The following is a 6,492-nucleotide window of genomic DNA, read 5'->3' on the forward strand; positions in this document are numbered from 1 at the left end:
GTTTGGTAAGAGACGAGCGGGCAGGTCTTGCAGCAAAACCGAGCGCGGAGACGAGCGCGGAGACGAGCGCGAAAAATACGTCGAAGGTCCTCGTCGATTCACGGCAGAGTTCGAGGTCGGACCTTGGCTACCTACCGAATACTCTGGCTGGATGACTGGAGGCCCGCCCCCGACCTTCGCCGCGGCTCCAGCTAACGACGGCCTCGATTCGTTTTATTAACATTTCGCTTCGGCAAACATTCGGCCCGAGGGACCCGACCTACCTCGAGGTTACCGCTGCGCACCGTGGTGGGGACACTAAATGCTTCCAGTCGAAACACTCGCGATGGAAGACATGGCACATGGTGAACGTCGAGTGGAACAACTTGATAGCTTGTTTCGCAATTAAGGCGCCTACGGACGAGTTCGCCCGGACGCAAACTCCGCGAACGCGTTTCAGATCCCCTGAAAACTTCTCCGGGAACAACTTTCCCCGTAACAGTCTAGCTAGCAGCGGAGTGGAACAGTCGTAAAATCAAATGCTACTGCGTGGAAGGTTTAACGCGTGACTCCTCGCGGGATTAGCGCTTTATTAGCGGGCCAGTTTCGCAACGGGATATAAGCGTTATCAAGCCCTCTACTACCGAGAGACATTCCTACATTTTTTTTTCTTCTATCCACGCGTATTTACCTAGGTAGGTATGTATAGTACACATGTACATCGTTAGGAGCGTCTCCGCGAAATGGAAATTTCCACGAAATACATTTGCCGGACGAATAGTCGAGCCGAAACTCGGTTTTTCGATGATATCCACATGGCGTGGAGTGGCGTTTCAACGTGTCAAACGTATGGAACGAAATTCTGCCGCCTAACAGAGGCCAGGGTGGTGCGTCATCGGTTCAAGTCGAATCACCGAGCGGTCATTGCACCGTCGGTAGCTCTGTCAATGAAGCGGGCCGAGTGCTCGCTCTAATTTCGATCAATTAATAAAAGACTGAGGCTGGCCGGCCAGGAAGGGCCGGGCTTCGTCTCCGTTCGCCTGGAATTAAGCATATTTACGGGAGAGGAGAGTCGCTCCGCTCTCGACCCTTCCTCCGACCGCGTCTCCTAGATACGCGTCCGCGTCTCTACGGAGAGATACATCTGAAGCGGAGCGGAATCGCGAACAAAGCCGGTGGAAAAGATGCGTGCACGAGAGAGGTACACGGGATCCAGCGTTAACGATCGGGGAGAAAATGTAGGTTTTCCTTGAGAGAAACCAAAGGTTTTCGTTTTTCCGCGAGGCTCGAGGAGGAGGAGGAGGAGGAGGAGGAGGAGGTGGCGGAGCGGCGGAAAAATAGCGCGCGCGCAAGAAGGTGGAAAAGAAAGGGAGGAAGTCGCGGCGATTCGTATGAAACGCCGATAACTCCTGTTATCGATCGCTGCGCCGGATGCAGGTTTATAAGCCTTTCAGATTACGCGGTCCCCTCGACGGTGCATCGAATGCACCGCACCGGCCTTCCCCCTCCTCTCTCTGCACGCCTCTGCTCGCCGCTGCTCGCCTCTGCTCGCCTCTGCTCGCCTCTCTGCCCCAGCCCGTTACGTTCCCTGCCACGAGACCCTTCTGCGCGATTTATCAACCTCGCCCTGCTCACCACCCCTCCCAAACTCCCCTTTCCCCCGTGTCCCGCGCCGCTTGGTCCGCGCTGCACCGCTGCAGTTTTGCAATTTCAACCTCATTTTTGCGCATCGCTATCGCGCGTCGAGCAAACACGATAAAGCGAGCGACTTTATCAGGTAACGGGCCGCTTATCGGCGCGCGCTTTATTTTTTCAGGCCGCTCAGGCATTTTCGCAAGAATCCACGCGCCGCGCTACCTTCTCTCACCTCGGCTTTGCGAAAAAAATAAAGCCTCTGTCGCAATTCCTTCCTTCTACATCTTGCTCTCTCTCCCCCTTACTCCGTCTGCTGACTGACTTTACCGTTGTTTTCTTTCGAGAATTAGCGACGACTCGATGGGCAATTGTAGGTGGATCGTACGTAGCATTTACGAGTGAAAGTGGCTCTCTGTTCACCGACAAACCTGAAATTTCGTACGCGGTTCGTTATTCGCTCCGGCTTCCGCGTACCATTTCCGGTGGTTTACCGAATCAACACCGTTCAGCTAACTTACGAACAGCGTTTCACGTTCTTTCGAAAGAAAGTTAAGCAGACAGTTGAAAGAAAGGGTTAAGCTAAAGCGGCGAACTTGATCCATTTTTCGCGGCTGGTACGAGGCGACGCGGCGGTCCGCGGAACGGTTTCTTAATAGTAATCGGTAGCGTACTCGCGCGGCGGAGATAGCGTGACGTTAATTCATTCATAAATAACGGGCGAGTACCGGTAACCGAGCGAGTAGCGGCTAAACTATCGCAAAAATGTAATTCACCTCGGCTTACATAGAGAGAGGAAGTTCCGAGCGAACAATTCTCCTCTCGAATCTGCCAACGTATTTCGTAGACGGAGGAGAGAGAGAGAGAGAGAGAGAGAGAGAGAGAGAGGGGTGATAACTGGGCGACGTCGAATCTGCAACGATTTCTTTTTACACTCGGTTTTCAATTCGCGGAACCTCGAGCGTCAACCTACCGCATACATACACCTAGGTATGTATATAAATATAGAAGCCGGTATCAGAGTGAGCGGAGATCGAGTAGAGGGACAAAGCGAGCACGGGAGGGCTGGGTGCCGCGAGTTAATTAGAGCGAAGAACGCCGTCTTTCCGGCGACGGTCGCGATTCAAAAGGTTCGTCGACGTCCCGACGCCTCTTCCTTCCTCCCGCGAATCGTTGCGTCGTCACCGCGGACAGCGGCGGCGGGGCGAGGTGCGGTGCGGTGGCGGTCTCATGAAAACTTGGGCTTTACGTAACAAGATGGACGCGCCAGTTTCCGTGTGCCTTTCACGCGGCAAGGCCACAGAAGCACGCCGAGTCGCCGTGGGATCGTAAGGGCGCGTTTACACGCGTTCGATTCCGCGTGTACGTGCCCCTACGTGGCCGTTACGCGATAGTGTGCCTCTCTATGCGCTGGATATGTACGCGATGCAAAATGCTACACGTAGGTAGCTGCAGCCAGTGTCTCCCAACCTCTATCGGCTCTCCTCTCTACCTTTTATCTCTCTTTCCGATCGTTTCGCTGATATTCCACGTAAATCGCGCGGGTCTCTGAACGCGACAGCTTTCGAAAACGACGAATTAAAAATATTCGGGAGAAGGAAAAGGAATAGAAACGGATTAGAATGCTCGGATCGCGAAGGTAGAGGTGTACAGGTGTGAAGGTGATGATGGTTGGGAGAAAAATCGCGGGGAAAAGACATTGGGAAACGCTGGTTGCGCCGATCTCCGTCGACTTTGCGAGCCGAGACCATGAACCGATCGTGGGAGTCTGCAGCTGAGCGTTAGACGCACGCCGAACCGAAGAAATATCTTCTCTCCTCTCTCGTTTTCTTTTTAATCGATCGTCTTGGACACGACTGCCACCTAGCGAATCGAGCGTCTCAGCGAACATTGCGAAAGCCGAGGCAGAAGTTTAAATCTTCGTCGGACTGGAAAAATAACGACGATACTGTTACGTCGTTTGAATACCTAGGTATATTACGAACGAAACGAGTTGCCGTTACCCTCGATTCGAGACCGCACCAGCCAGCGCGCGCATATGCATACATTGTTACCTCGCTTCTTTCCGTAAAGGCAATTAATTCGTGTTTTATTTATGTCTAATTTACCATTCTAATCGCGCCACCATATGCGCTGGAGAGAGAAAAAAAAAAGGAAGAAAAAAACGCCGGTAATTGAACAGCGGCGAAGAAAGGAACGAGTCCGTGGAACGGGGCTGCGAATCGACGCTGATTTCTTCGGCCACTTCTCAAGCTACCTTGAAAGATCCCCGCGCGACTCAGGTACGATCCTTTGACTTTTGGTTCGGCCGCTGATTGCCTCGCGGAGCGAATGAACGCCTCTTACTTTCCTACCGATCGCACGGCACGGCACGCCGCGCCGCGCCGCGCCGCGCCGTTTCCATTCACGTTTCCATTCACCGGCTGTCAGAAGTTACGACCGACCGACCGACCGACTCTTTCAGTGTCGATTACATTATCCACGTTTAAAAGCGCCGTTTACTACTCACCGCTCCTACCTCCACGTCTCTCGTCTCCTTCGTTTCTTCCGTCGTTGTTCGCCGCCTAATCTGCACCTCGTTTCGCCAATTATATCCCGCGGGCTTGGAAATTTTTCCGAAACTCGAGAGGAGAAAAACAGAGAAAGAAGTTACTTTTGGATTATCCGCGGGATAGAGATAGGAGACCTTTCTCTCGACGCTAACACGGCCACGACGAGCCGTGCCAGCCGGGATTTAGCCTTCGACGGTGATTTTTACGATCGATCGAGAGGAATGTCGGCTCGGCTCGGCTTGGCGCTCGAAGGGGTCGATCGAGAACGCTCGGTGGCCCACGCGCGGCCAGGGCCCACGTGGCTTGCCCAACTTCTCCGCGGAAACGGACGTTTTCGCCGAGGAAATCGTCGCTCGTTTCTTGCCTCGGAGGAACGGATACGTGGCACGCATCCTCGGTGCGTGCGTGCCATCTGTCGCTCCATGTGCCGTTTGCCGAAGGGGAAAGCTCGGTAACTCGGATTCGACGAGTGATCTCGAGTAGCGAAAGATTTGCCGAAAGGAAAGTTGAAAAAATCGGGAAAAGAAGCTGGAGAAGGCCGGCGTTCTATCGAGAGGGGAGGACTAATTGCAAGCGGCGCGCGGAGAACAATCGGCGACGATTCGACTGGTTTTCACGATTCTCGAGTTCCTTAGCCGTGTCGTGGGAATCGCGCGTGTCCTCGGTTCCTTTCCAGTCGAACAATACCGGTTACGAAAGCCCCTGCGATTTTTCATCGCGATCGCGAGACGAGACGGACGCCCGTGTCTGTTTGTCGAAAGAAAGGCTTTCCTCTTACGACGACTGACCGAGTTCGCGAACGGCTCGAGGCGGAGTTATCGGTCGCGGGGTTATTTTTAGCCCGTTCATTTCGATCGGGCCGCGATTTTTTCTCCATAGAGAGCTGCCAGAGATAATGGCGTAATCGTGTTGCACGTGACAAGTCGGGTCAGCGGCCTCCAGCAGAGCGGTGTGTTCTCCTTACTTACCGGCCACAGATCTCCCCCTTTTTCCCGAGCAACGCTCGGTGACGTCTCGCAAAAAAGGTGGGCCTCGAGTTTGAATTATTATCGTCCTCGCCGTCGTCGTCTGACGCTGCTGCATTCCAACACGTGTCCCAAACATGTCGTCCGCCGCGGCGACGTCCAGGCACCCCGCGTGCAGATCGTTCGATGCACCCGGTGCAACGCGCATATCGGTTATCGGCGCATCTTGCGCGATTCTCTGGCCGACTTCAAACAAATCGAGCGTAGATAGGGAAACCACCATTTCGAGATACGTACCGTCTTCGCTCTCAACCCTCGAACGGCGCGGAGGAACGGGTCCGATTTTCACCGGGGAACTAGTCTCGTTGGAAGCAACGAGGGAGGAAAGCTGACAGGGAGGCGGCGGGCGAATCGCCGGCTGTCGCTCGAACCCGCGCAATTTTTATCTCGCCGCGAAATGGAAACGCCACCGGGCATTTCGCGCACCCCGTATCAAGTAGTACAAGGGAACCGTTGTATCGCTCGGGGAGGGAGAGAGGGCCGGAACGGGAAGGGAAAAGCCCCTTCGTCGGTCTCCGCGAACCGAGAACTCGGGCCAAGTGCGTGCAGAAAAATTCCCTCGCGTATCGCGTGGTTCGCGGCTGGTAAACTCGCCCGCGCCTGATCGTTGCACCGAACGGCAGAGAAGTTGGTAAAAATATGCGGAGCAAAGTTTAGGAAAAATCGAAGCTCGAGATATTGGAGCGCCTGAAATTTATCTCGGTACGAAGCGCCTGACCTTCTGGCCCGACCGAGCGTCGTTTCGTGCGTCGCGAGCGACCTTACGAACCCGACGTTTTAGCCGTTCCAGCGTAAGAAGAATGCCGTTAGTCAGAGGAGAGCTCGATTGGTTCGCACCCGAAACGCGATAATGCCTTTGTACGCTCGTTAAAGTCCGAGATAAGGGGGGACTGCGACGGAATTGGTCGCGTCACCGGACGATTTCGCGTGTTTTTCCTGTTATCGCGGATTTTTCCGCCGTTCGAAATATTTCCCCCGCCGCGATAAGGGACGTGGCTCGATTTCACACGTATACTACGCGCTTTCGTATCGAGCGTCGAATCGCGTTCTACCTAATACCAGAGAGAGAAACGTTCGAGAAGAACGGTATCGACGGTTCGTTTATCGCGGCGTCTTACGAAAAGCTGAGCGGCACCGATTTTTCCCGACGCGACCACTCGATTGGTTCGATCGACCCGGCCCGCCGTCATCCGGAAAAAATAAGCGACGTGTCGACTGCGCAACGATAACGCGGCCCTCGCAAACAAACTCGTTCAAGGCCAGGGTTCGAGAGTGCTTCGAATATTTTTCACGATTCGCCAACT

The sequence above is a fragment of the Habropoda laboriosa genome, unplaced genomic scaffold (genome assembly GCF_001263275.1).
Source record: "Habropoda laboriosa isolate 0110345459 unplaced genomic scaffold, ASM126327v1 scaffold801, whole genome shotgun sequence".
Classification (NCBI taxonomy): domain Eukaryota; kingdom Metazoa; phylum Arthropoda; class Insecta; order Hymenoptera; family Apidae; genus Habropoda; species Habropoda laboriosa.